This window comes from Canis lupus, chromosome 7 (assembly GCF_048164855.1).
Source record: "Canis lupus baileyi chromosome 7, mCanLup2.hap1, whole genome shotgun sequence".
NCBI classification, from domain to species: Eukaryota; Metazoa; Chordata; class Mammalia; order Carnivora; family Canidae; genus Canis; species Canis lupus.
The window spans coordinates 1,338,621-1,352,477 of NC_132844.1; the positions used below are offsets into that span (position 1 = coordinate 1,338,621).

At 34.7% G+C, this 13,857-nt stretch overlaps 1 long non-coding RNA gene across 1 annotated transcript in view; it reads left to right on the forward strand.

Moving 5' to 3' along the window:
* The window catches only part of LOC140636199 (uncharacterized), a 110,698-nt gene that overhangs the window by 42,091 nt on the left and 54,750 nt on the right, over positions 1–13,857 (forward strand). The window lies entirely within an intron of this gene.

The following is a 13,857-nucleotide window of genomic DNA, read 5'->3' on the forward strand; positions in this document are numbered from 1 at the left end:
GGGTGGGTGAAGGGATCTAAAAATGACCAAAAGTCTGTTTCTCTAGAGTCCCTACCAACACTGGATTAGTCGTGTGAGCAGCCACCCGGCCACTCAGAAAATGGAAGACACGCACGGAGACCATTCTAGCACAGACCAGGACCAGAGCCAGACAGAAAGCATTGGCGGCACCATGTGTGGATTCCCCAGCCCACGATGCCCCTGTGGTCTTTCTTAGATCTGAACAGTCCAGCTCTAGGTTGCTCCCATGGAAAGAATCATAAAGAGAAATAAATGTCATGGGGTAGCCTCGATTCCTAGTGTCAAGAGAACCTTCTATGGGGAAGGAGAGACAGGTCTTTCCTCTCTTTGAAAATACCTCCCCAGACACTGGAGACTGAATCCTGCTAATCAGGCTCAAGGGTCTAAGCAGTTTCTGTTAAGACCAGTCCTGAGGGCCTCCGGGGGGTACTCAGCAGAGGGCCTTCCGCTGAGAGTCGCTTGTCTTAGCAAGAAGGTAGGCAGTAAAGTAACAATGGAAATAGTCACTGTTTTTTGAGGCCAAGACGCACAAACTCAACTCTCTTCACCTAATGGCAATGTAGGAATGGCTATGACCAAACTCATTCCCAATGTATGCTACTTAGTTCCAATGACAACGAAGGGGATATTTACCTCATACTGTGTTTGGGAAAAACTGAGTTAGAGGCACCTTATCATAGTCAAAAGGACTAGAGATAAGGAGGCCCAGGTTACAGACAGCTTAAAAACATTTAGTAACAGCTTATTTTAGAAGTCACTTCAAAAAATTACAATATTTGTAAATCATCTTTTCGTGAAGCTGAAATACTCAATATGACTCCAATTTTTCAGTATAAAATGAAGGAAACGGTAGAAAATTGCATTGTGGATGGATTCTCTACAAAAAGTCATTCTTCTTCTGGTCCTATTTTTGCTCTCCGCATCACGGACATGATTTTTTTAGTGTGTGTGAAATTATCAGATCTACCACCAAGTAGAAGGAAGCCCTGAGCATAAAGAAAACAACTGCCAAAATTTTGAGGGGGAAAAAAAATCCTCACGCACCTAGAAGAAATTAATTGCCCTGTCTAACTTGTTGATAACAGTGGCAAGAAAAAGATGCTACTCTCATCATTTATTCAAAGCTGCCAAAACGGTATTGGAGACATTGATAAAAAATAACTACATTTGCAATTTAAATAACATAAAATATTTCATTTTTAACTGCTCTCCTCCTTTTATTTCTTGGGCAAATTCATTCTTCTTTTCAGCTTGACTGGGCTGATTGCTCGCCTTCGTTATATACTGTTTGGAATGATTTAAGTTCATTTTTTTTTTTTTAACAGAAACAAAATTGAAAATGGAATTTTTTTTTAAAAGCCCACATACATTGGTATACTTTGACATACAATTCTTTTTTTTTTCTCCAAGACATGCAATTCTTTACTCAAATTTATTATAAGATTTTATTTCGAATCGTAAGCTTTAGAACTTGTACACGTGGAGAAGGGGAGAAAGGGAAGGATTTGACTTATAGCATGAAATAGGATGTCTCTCCTAGAAAAGTCTTCCTGGGTTTCATTTTAATTAACCTGCCTTCGTTTTTATTGTTGTATTATTCAGTTTCACTTTATGGTGCCATTTAGACAGTAAACTTTTCACACATCTGCAGGGACTGATAACAACGAGTTTAATTTAAATTAAAACTATCAGTACAATTTAAAGATACCAGTGCCACTAAGAATATTTTTCTACAATAGCATATATCAGTTCAACGATTTTTTTTTCAAGAAGCCTATAGAAATACTGGAGGTCATGCTGAGAATTTTTACCATTTTCCTTTTTTACACCAAACTGCTCATTTATATTAGGATTTGGAGATCTTTAAGAAACTAAATAGTTCTTGATTCTCAACTAATTTGTTCCAGCTTCTGTAGGACTAGATTAATCCTGAGTTCTAGAAGCTATACTGATTATTTGGGATTGTTAGTGTTTAATTGCACTCTTCATTGGAAAAAAAATAGGAATTTTAATTATGTCTTATAAATAGCATTATTTAAATGGCTTTGGGCAGCAAATATATAATCAAGAAGGTACTTAGTGAAACAAAGGAAATACATTTTTCAGCAAAATTGGGGGATAAAGAAATGAATAATATGAGGTAATAAAATACTTTATGGGAAAAAATAGTGTCTGATTGTGTTTCCACTACTTGGAATATTGTTTCACATAAATATGAATTTTAGACCATCCTCAAGTCTGCTAAAATCTCACCTCTGATTATACAACCGTATATTAACATTAGCTTTCTCCGGATTCCTTCACCCTTGCAATTTTAAGCATATTGTTGATTTAAATAACGTCTTGGTTTTCTTCAGATCGCCTATATTCCAGTGTAGGCAGGCATCATGGTTTTCACTGTTCCAGTGTTTTCAATGCTGCATTTGATGAATTGAAAAAAGTGAAGTAAACAGATTTTAATCCATGAATTTATTTTTAACTATACCCTGAAGGAAAATATTACCAGATATCAATGATAGGTGGAAAATATTCAAATAAGCAAAAAATTACCACCTGAGTAAATGAGTCAATAATAAATTTAAAGCCTATTTAACTGCAACACATACAGAGATAACAAATTTTAGCAACAAAAACATACGAAGTAATATATCACAACATTGTGCTGTGCACAGAATTGGGCATTTTCTAGCATTCCTTCACTCATTAAATGAATATTCACTGAGTATCCATTATGTTTTAGTCATTATTTTTAATGTTAATGAGTGCTTTCCTTTGTTTTGGTGGACATGTATGCGGAAGTAACAGAAATAAAAATAAAGCAGCATGAGGGCACAAGGAAAGTTGAGGAGTTGCAATTAATGAGTAAGGTTTTCGGGGAGGATCAAAATCATTTAAGCAGAAATCAGAATAAGGTCGAAGAGTGATCAAGGGGATGTCTGGAATATCAAAGAAAGTGTTCGTTATGCAGTGTGGAGGCAAAGCAAAACCTGTTAGAGATGGGAGTGTCTCTGTTAACAGTGACATTTCAGAGGGTTCTAGAAAGTAATAGGTCATGGATAAAGGAAGAGGAGAAGTAACTTTGCAAGGGGGAGGAAGTCCAGAGGGAGATGTAAGCTTGGCGGTGGGGTGGAGTGATGCTCAGTTGCCCCAGAGGTTCACTCAGTGATCAGGTCATTGCTGAAGACCCACAGGGAAAAACCGGAAGAGAGCGAGTCAAGTGGCAGACCCAGAACTCCTGGAAGAGCAAAGGAGGGTAAGAAGGGCCTCAGACGTACTTGTTGAGAAGCACCAACAGCCAAGAACACAAGGAGCTTGGAGCAGGTGGGAACCCTGGAGCTCTCCTAAGACAGCTTACTTGTCCTCCTCTCAGTGCTGAGAATCGTTCGGTCTCCGATGCTCTGTCAATTTCCTTTTTTTGAGATATTAAAAACAATTAAGTGTATAGATCAATGAAATTTTACATATGTACACATCCATGCCATTATTAATCGAATCCAGATGTGCAACGTTCCCAGCACCTTGCAGGCTCTATTATGTCTCTTCTGAACGCCCCCACACAGAAGCAACCACTTTGGGATCTTAGACTGCAGGTCAGTATGCCTGTTTTGAGGTCAGATGAATGGGATCACGTAACATTTACTTTTCTGAGTTTGGTCTTATCATGCAACATAATGCGTATAAGATCCGTCCCGTTGTTTTCATTTTAGTTTGATTTGATTCTATTTTATTCTTTTATTACTGTGCACTGTTCCACTGTGTGACCAAAACATGGTCTATTTTTTCCCATTTATTATTGAAAGGCATTTGGAATGTTTCCAAGTGTGGGTTATAATGAAAAATACCTGTAATAATCATCCTCATGCAAATCCTTTAGTGAACACAAGCACTTGTTTTTTGTTGGGCATATGCCCGGGTATGGCACTGCTGAGTCAAAGGGGTAGCATATGTTTAGTTTCAGTAGGTATCGCCAGTTTTCTCCAAGATGCTTGTGTAAATGTGTGCTCCTTTCAGCAACGAATGAGAGTTTGAACTGCTCCACATTCTTCATTGTCTATCTAATTTTAAACATTCTGCATTTAAACATTTAAAGACTCTGTGGTATCTCTTTGTGTCTTTAGTTTGCATTTCTCTGATGAAAAATGATGTCGAACACGTTTTTACGTTTGTTGGACATTTCGGTATCTTGTTTTGTGAACTGCCTGCTTGGGTTTTCAGCCCTCCCTTTACCATGGTGTGTGATTTTTCTTAGTAACTTGTAGAAGTGCTTTTTATATTCTGGGTATGGATGCTTTGTCAGGACTGATTAAAGTGTCCATTTTTAAATTGAAATTAATGTTTTTTAGATTGAGATGTAATTGACATATAACATCATATCAGTTTCAGTGTAGGACATGATTTGCTATGTTATATATTGTGAAATGACCACCGGGGTAAGTCTAATTAACATCCACCACCATGCATAGTTAAAATATCTTTTCTTATACCATTTATTGAAGAGACTGCTTAAATTTTTTTTTTTTTTAGATGAACTGCAGTGGTGATATTGCCATAAGCCAGGTGACACTATATGCATAAGTTTGTTCTCGTCTCTCTATTTTGTTCCATTTATTCTTGCCAGGATTGTTCCTTGCCAGTACTTTTAGTTTTCCAGCTTTGTTCATCTTTTATGTTGCCTTAGCTATTCTAGTTTCTTGGAGTTTTTTTTTTTGGAAAATTCAGAATCAGCATTTCAGTTTCTACAAAAAAATGAACACACACACAAACAAAAAGTACGCTCGGATTTTTATAGGCAATGCTTTGAATCTATAAATCACTTAGGAGAAGACTAATGTCTTAACGAGATTTAGGGTTCTAACCCATTAATATGCTATGTTCCTCCATTTTACTTAATTTTTTCTTTAAGTATTTTGCAGTTTTCAATGCAGAGGCCTCATCTTTCATTACATTTGCTCCTAAGAATGCAGTGCTGTTTAGTAATTTGTAAAAGGGGTTTGTTTTTATTATTTTCTTTGGAGCTATTTTTTGCTAGAACCTATTGTATATTGATCTTGCATTAGAATTACACTGACATATAAATAGTAATAATTAAATAATTTTGATTTTCTACATATAAGTCAATAGCATATAATAAAAGTTTGTTTCTTTTAATTATTTATATCTTTTATTTATTTATTGTTCTAATTGTTATACTGGGTAGTGAGTGCTTCCAATAGAATGTCAAATAAAAATGTCTTGTTTTCCATTTCAGGGTGTATTAAATTTTTCACAATTGCCTATAACATTTTCTTCAGAATTTTTTTTTAGTTATCTGTTGTCAAGTCAGAAAACTCCTTTTTATTCTTTGTTTGCTCATAGTTTCAACCATGAATGGATGTTAAATCTAACCAAATTACTTTTTTTTATTTATTGTGAAAATAATATTATTTTCCTTTCCATGAATGTATTGAATACATTGATTTTGTATGTTGCACCAAATTTGAATTATTGAAATGAACTCCATTTGATTATGACATATTATCCTTTTCATATATTTTTGGTTTTTATTTGTTTTAATCATGTTTAGGACTTTAAAAAAAATTATTTATTCAGGAGAGACACAGAGAGAGGCAGAGACACAGGCAGAGGGAGAAGCAGGCTCCCTGCAGGGAGCCCAAAGTGGGACTTGATCCTGAGACCCGGGATCACGCCTTGAGCCCAAGGCAGACACTCAACTGCTGAGCCCCCCAGGGGCCCCCCATGTTTAGGACTTTTGTCTAAGATAATGAGGAATATTGTTCTATAATTTTGTTTTTGGTGATGTCCTTATCAAGTTTTTATGATAAGGTATTTTGGTTTCATGAAATATATTGGGGAGCATTCTCTCTTGCTTTTTCTCTGAAATATTTTTGTAAAATTTATCTTCTTTCTTTCTTAAATAAATGTATAGAAGAATTCACCAGCACAGCTACCTGGACCTGGAATTTTATTTAGAGGAAGATTCTTTTTTATTAATTAAATTTCTTTAACAGTTTTAGAAACATTTATGTTTTTTGTTTCTTGTGTCATTTATGTGAATCTGTTTTGCAAGGAATATGTCCATTTCATCAACATTTTAAAATTTATTGGCATAGAGTAGCTTATAACCTTATTAATGGTTGAAAGATCAGTAGTGATATTCTCTCTTTTGTTTCTACTTTTGATGATTGGTTATTTTCACTTTTTTTTCTATTTATTACTAGAGTTGAATTTTTTTCATTTTTTCTCAACTAACTTCTGGCTTTATAGATTTTTCTTTCCTTTAAATTACATTTATTTCATTTATTTTTGTTTTATCTTGATTAATTTATTTATGCTAGCTGTTTGAGTTTACTTGGCTCTTCTCTTTTCTAGATTCTTGAGATTGAAGCTCAGACAGTTTATTTTTATTTTCCTTCTTTTCCAATATGCATTAAGAATAAGAATTTCCCCATAAATTTTGCTTTAGCTTTATCCAACAAACTCATTGCTTTGTCATTTTGATTACTAATGTAAACTCTGTGTGTCTTTAACCTATATTTGTCCTTGTTACTAATTCTGTAGCTTCCCTTCTAACACATTACTTCCTGCTTATAATTTCTATTTCCCGCTTTCTTTCTTAACATCTTTCAGCTTTGTAGTCTAACTACCAAACAGTTGCTCTCTATTCTCTGTTTTCTGTTCCAAATCTATGTGAGCAATTGTCACAGAAATTATCTGTTAACTACTGAACATTGGACACCTTATAATTTGTCTGCCTTTCTATCAGTGCATATCTCTGGTCTGAGTAGCCAGCATGGGTAGAGAAATCAAATAATGATTCCTGTCTGTATTGCTTGCCAGGCCTATGGCAATAAAATACCACAAAAGGGGTGTTTAACCAACAGAAATGTATTGTCTCACACTTTTGGAGGCTAGAAGTCAAAATGTCAGCAGGGTTAGATCCATCTGAAGGCTGTGAGTATGAGGAAGAATGACTCTCCCTTAGTTTTTGCGGTGTGCTGGCGACTTTGGCACTCCTTAGCTTATATGTATCTATCTTCATCCTCACGTGGTGTTTTCCCTATGTGTCCATCTGTGTCCAAATTTCCGCTTTTTATGAGGATGCCATTCATTCACCTGCAATGATCTAAATTCCAAATAAAGTCATATTCTGAAGAAGTGAAGGTCAGAAATTCAGCATATGAATTTGAGGAGTCGGGGGCACAAAGTCAACCAATAGCATCACCCACAGATGTTACTCCTGAGAAAAAAGGGTCATGAAGTGAATCCTAAATTATCATTACCATTATTAGTATTAAGCACTTATTTTGTACAAACATTTTAAGAAATAGCTCAATCATCAAAAGGAATGCATGAGGAATTGTGATTATCTTTCTCTTGTATCAACTTCAACTGTACCCTCTATACTCTGTGATCCTAGTGCTATGATTCTAAGAGCTACATTCCTCATACTCACTTGCCATTTGGCTTCCTGTTTGATTCTGCTAAGAAATCATTAAAGGAGGATTGGCATGTGGGATGTGTTACATGTTTAGTCCAGGCACATAAATAAAAGGGACTAAACCAAAGCAGAAAGTGCACGCTGAGGCATGTAAAACAAAATGGAATCTTCAGAAGAGGAAGAGAGTCACATGATGATGAGCTGGTGAGTAAGAAAAATGTGGCTATTATCTGAGAGGGTAAGAAGCCCAAAGAAAACTTGCAAAAATGAAAAATAAGTATGACCACATGTGGTACTGGTGACTGGGTGATGCTAGTTCGGTTGAACCATCGTCTCAGTGATGGAAATGGATGTGCCTGGAAATAAGGTGCTTCCATTATCCACTGAGTGGCTTTTCTTCTGTGCTAACTAATCAACTGAATCAATGTGTTAGATGGATGTGAGTGATAGGCCACAGTTTTTTATTTATTTATTTTTTTAATTTTAATTTTAATTTTAATTTTAATTTTAACTTTTAGGCCACAGTTTGAGTGCAGTATTGTTTACTAGCTGATAGTGAGATGGGGAAAAATCAAGTATCTAGCTTCTATTGTAGGTATCAATTAAATGTGGTCTTCTTTAAACTTTAGAGAATGACTCAGATGATGACAAAATCCAGTAAAGATCATTAAGATGATCAGAGTTCAAAGTAGGTATTTTTTGCTCCCAACCAGGGATGATATGTATCCCCAAAAAGCTGATGGTTTTGTTGTTGTCATTAGAAGTACAGAAACTTTAAATCTGTAAGTAAGTAAAGCCATTGATTTTACCCTCAGAAATTTGTTGGAAAATTTTCCTCTTCCAACAGATAAATGTTATTTCCATTTTCATAAACTCTCACAATTTGAGGTATAAAGTTCTCTTTTAGTTAATTGGCATGTGTTTTATTTTTTGATGTGCAGTGAAAATCCCCGTTAATTACTTTTTCTATTTAAATAATGAATCTCCCCATTGCCACTTGAGTAATTTACTTATATATATGATAATTCCTGGATCACATTGAATTTATTTATATTCTAGGGTGTGCTTCTGTCCTATAAGTCCTCTTACATTAATCCACCTTTCCATTTTTTTCTGGTACCAATGACTTTCCTTCCATAGATAATGTAGACAAAAACATATGAAAACAAGAAATCTCTAAAATATATTTTGACTCATAAGGCACATTTTAATAATGAAATTAGTATAGCAGAATGTATCAAAATTTATCTCAGAAACTAATGCACTTTTTATACTATTGTCCTTAAAAGTTGACAGTTTTACATATTATAAATGAAAGTGTGTATAATCGATTATCTCTTTTTAGGGATATGGAAAAGAAAATTAATAAATGCTCTAGTTTTTTTACCTGATTGTCTGGAGTGCAGGGATATGGCAGGAGATGGCCAGGGCAGACCCCAAAACTATTGTGCTTCAACCTAGAATATTGGGGGATTTGAGATTCTGGCAGAAAATTTTATGGAGTGGGACCTCACACCCCTCCCCAGCATGGTAGCGATTCCTCAAACCTATTTTTGCAAAAGCAAAATCAAGGAAAACAGAAACCCACTAATGAGCTTAGCTATTAATGAAGCCTCTGCTAAGGGAAAGGGAGAGTTCACACACCCCAGAAGAAAATGGAGAAGAAATCGTGTCACCCAGCGATTTCCCATAACTTTATCCCCCTACATCCCTGAGACGGGAAGCTCACCTAAATAAAACCATGGAGCTGCCAGATGTGACTGGGACACCTGAAAGATCTAGATATTTTGGCTTCATTTTCCTCATTGAATCCACAGCCTCCCACCACCTCCCACACTGCAGCAATGATTATAGCACTGAGGTACTGACAGTGATTTTCTAGAAGACTCAAGAGATCTCAGGGGAGGTACTAACACTAGGGTGCCAGTCACTGAACAATTGGAACACAATCTGCTTCTCATTTATCTCTCAGAAAAAGCAAGTTACTTAGGAAAAATCAAAAAGTCCTAAACCCAGTAAAAGGACCTCTATTTTCGAGGGCATTGCTCCTGAGATAGTTTTAATAAACCCACATCCGAGGGAGGGAGTAAGGAGGAGAGAGTTATTGGGGGTAGACTTTTCACACTCATTTATACGTTCATATTATGCAAAACTGAGGTAACAATCATTATTTATATGTGTTTGCATCAAAATTCCAGTCCTGAAAGAGTTTAAAGAATTATTCTCATTCAAATAAAGGCAGTGATTATTAAATTATCAACTGATTAAATGATTACAATATTTCAAATAACAGAAATATGACTCTTGACTCCCTTCATATTTAATATTCTATCTATAAAACCAAACTGCCTCATTGTTCATTATAAAGTAATAATGGTTCCTGGGTTGTAAATCCCTTGACCTGGTCAAGCTCATTTCCTACATTCTAAATTCTGTGTTCAAGAATTACTAACCTCCACAAATCTTCTAATCATAGTAATTATAATAGTAAAACTTTGACAAAATTAGATGATGGGCTTTATCAAATCAGAGAAAATTAGGCAATATAATACTGCAATCTTTATACGAGCAAATAGAACAACATAATATTCCTCTACAAGTTCTTGATTAGAAGAGATTTCTGGACTCCTCTTATAGGATTTTTAAGACAGTCAAATTGGAATGGAATATTGTTTAAGTGAAAATATGAATGTATGAAAACTAGTTTAGGATGAGTTTTTTTTCCAGTTTTTGTTTGAACAGCCAGATCTACAGCCTCCAATAGAATGCAGAACTTTTCATTAACTGCTTAGAACGTAATTATTCTCTGTCTTATCTAAATATTTAAGAAACTATTTAATGGGACCCACATATATTGTGTGTAGTGGGAGTGTGTGTGTTTATACATGATAAACATAGGTTTCTCAACTATCCAGGTACCTATTTTAGTCTTTTAAAACCATCTATTCATCCTAAACATTTAAACATATCCACTACATGTTAAGAACACAGAGCACATTTTGAAGTTTTGGTACAAGATCACCTTTTTGTTCTGAAACACTGTTGTCTCATTTCTAGCCTCATACTGTATGTTTTCTTTTCCTCATTTTATCTTTGGATAAGGATTGTTTCTGATTAAAACTTTGAGATAGGATAATTAGTGGGATAATAATTGGTATTCTTTCTTTCTTTCTTTCTTTCTTTCTTTCTTTCTTTCTTTCTTTCTTTCTTCTTCTCTTTCTCTTTCTTTTTTTTTTTTTTTATTTTGCCTTTTCCATTTTTAAGAAAGTGATCAAGACTTTTTGAGAACATTTTCCTTAAGGTAAGGCCAAAATGAGAATTTGTATACAAAAATCTGCCTTTTTGGATTTTTGCTTTATAAACTTTGGACTAACCAAAATCATAATTATAGGATATTTCAGAAAAGGAGGTGAAAAAAGGGTACAATTTAAAAAAGAGAGAGAAGATGGGGATTGATTCTGAGTCCTGGGAAGAGTTTGACTATGTTTCCCCAGAGTCTTAAACTTACAAGAACTCTATAATGCCCCATGGAACAATTTAGGAAGATGGCAGAAAACAAAATTACTATCCTTGGAAGAGAAATGAAAAGACGGTACATTTCAGGGGACCACTGTAAGATCAAACCCTGAAGATGTCAGGGTCAAAAACAATGTACTGGAGGCCAATAGAATACTTTTCTAGTGAAGATTGTAGACCCATTTTCTACTTTTCCACAGTCTTTTAGGTTGTGAACAGGACATAGATGAAACCCGACAATGACTATAGAATGGGTTATAATTTATTTAAAGGAAAATATTAAAAGAAGAATATTTCTGGCAGAAATTACTTTGGGTTCCAATTAATATACAATCCCAATTCATCTTCTGTAATTGAACTTAAAGAAACATTTATCTTTTTTTTTTTTTTAATTTTTGGTAAGGACTGATGTTGGTGTAATACAATATTAAGAAATATTTAGTGGGGAGGCACCTGGGTGGTCCAGTCAGTTAAGCGTCTGCCATCTGGTTAGGTCATGATCTCAGAGTCCTGGGATCGAGCCCCACATTGGATTCCGTACTCAGCGGGGAGTCTGCTTCTCTCTCTCCCTTTGCCTCTGCCCCCCACTCATGCTTGCTCTCTCTCTCTCTCAAATAAATATTTTTTTTAAAAGAAATGTTTAATGAGTTTGTCAAATGATCAAAGAAAATTCAGGACTGTAGCTATAGTTGTCCTGTGAATAAATTATATGGTAAGTCATTTTGTAGATATAGCTTAATATAATGTATAAGTATTTTAGTTTCATCTTAAAACTTCAGTTAAAAAGGGTCAAGTCTTTAAATGTTCTCTTTGAATGGTTGGTTTATAGTTAGGTACTATTTCAAATAATGTAACTCTTTTATTTCTTTACATTATTTACATACATCTCTAAAAATGTCATCCATCTTCTTATAATTTTGTATAAGAAAAAGTAAAAAAATGGGATCCCTGGGTGGCGCAGCGGTTTGGCGCCTGCCTTTGGCCCAGGGCGCGATCCTGGAGACCTGGGATCGAATCCCACATCAGGCTCCTGGTGCATGGAGCCTGCTTCTCCCTCTGCCTGTGTCTCTGCCTCTCTCTCTCTCTCTCTGTGACTACCATAAATAAATAAAAATTTAAAAAAATTAAAAAAAAATATTCTAAAAAAAAAAAAAAGAAAAAGTAAAAAAAAAAAAAATAGTAGCAAGAATGGACAAGAGTTGGGACTCCTGGGTGGCTCAGGGGTTGAGCATCTGCCTTCGGCTACGGTCATGACCCCAGTGTCCCGGGATTGAGGCCCACGTCGGGCTCCCCACAGGGAGCCTGCTTCTCCCTCTGCCTGTGTATCTGCCTCTCTTTGTGTCTTTCATGAATAAATAAATAGATAGATCTAAAAGAAAAAAAAAAGAATGAACAAGAGTTTTTCTTCTTTTTCCACTTATATCATTTACTCTGGTGCTTCACATCATTTTATAATTTCATCTTTTTAGTCTGTTCTTATCTCTTTAAAAATGTCTTTGCTATACATGTTGCTTCATTTTTGTCTCATGATTAAAGGTTTTACTAGAGAAAACTATCAGATTTGGTAAGCTTAGTCTAGTTCATTTGTTATACGTAAAAATATTTTTTGTAAGAATAAACACTCCACTATAGATAATTTTCATTAAGTGAAAAACTCTGAATAATGTCATGTTCTACGAATAGTTATGAAGATAAAGGAAACCTATAAATCATATCGGATGTAAACGTAAAATATATTTAGCATGATATGCAGCCTGAATCATAGTAAAATAGATCTAATTTTTATTTAATGGAAGTATTTAATATTTAATGGAAGTCAATTTCCCATAGAAAATATATTGCTTACCGTAAGTATTTTATAGTGCTTCCCTAGCCTATAAAATCTTGCCTTTGCTCTTCCAACTATTTGGAAGCTAGTTTTCTTCCATAATTTGTTTAATCTCTTTTTACAACAAAAACTTTTCCTGAGATGTTCGATTATATTGATCTCTTCCTTTCTTGAATTTCATTAATGCTGTCCATTTTATAGAATTTATCACTTAATACAATGCTAGGTGTATGCTTTGGAATTTTCTCTGCTATGTGGAATTTTAAGCAGTTCTTATTTCTAGAACTTTGTTTTTTCCTCTTAAATACAAAACAAAAGCAATATAATAAAATTGAAATAACTTATGTGTGTACAGAGATTTTCACCAAATTTAGTTGAAGAAAGTATGTAAAATTAAATATGTACAATTAATAAGAAAATATTTTTGTTGAAAATGGTCAGTGAGCAGATTTATTCATTTATTTATTCAAGTAAAATTTATTGAGGGCCTGTTATGTACCAACCACTGGATTAGTTTCTAGGGATTGATGATCTCTGCTTTCATGAACCATACTTTTCTATGGAAATACTGATAACTTAAAAATAAATAAAATTACATTAAATGGGATAAGTTCTATAAAGAAGCATTTACATTGTGCTATAAAGATCTAAGAGGAAGAGGGAGGAGACCAGGTAACATTAATAAGATCTACACAATGAAAAGATCAGGCAAGCATTCACAGAGCTTGAAAAAGCACATTTCATGTGGATTTATTAGAAAATAAAATTAATTATTCTAGAATTCTCGGAGGGTCAATGTAGTTAAGGCTTCATGAGCCAGCCAGATAGTGGTGGTACATGGAGTTGATCAGATAATGAAGGTTGTTGTGTCCAGGTAAGGAGTTCGAATTCCACATCAGTTACAGGAAACTTCTGATGGCTTTTTAAACAGGAAAATAGCATGAAGCCATATTCTTAAGGGATTCCTTTTGCTGCTTGAAAAGAATAAGTAGATAACTATTGCCATAGCCTAGGTAAAAACTTATGGCAACTGGGACTAGGAAGGTGTGTAGAA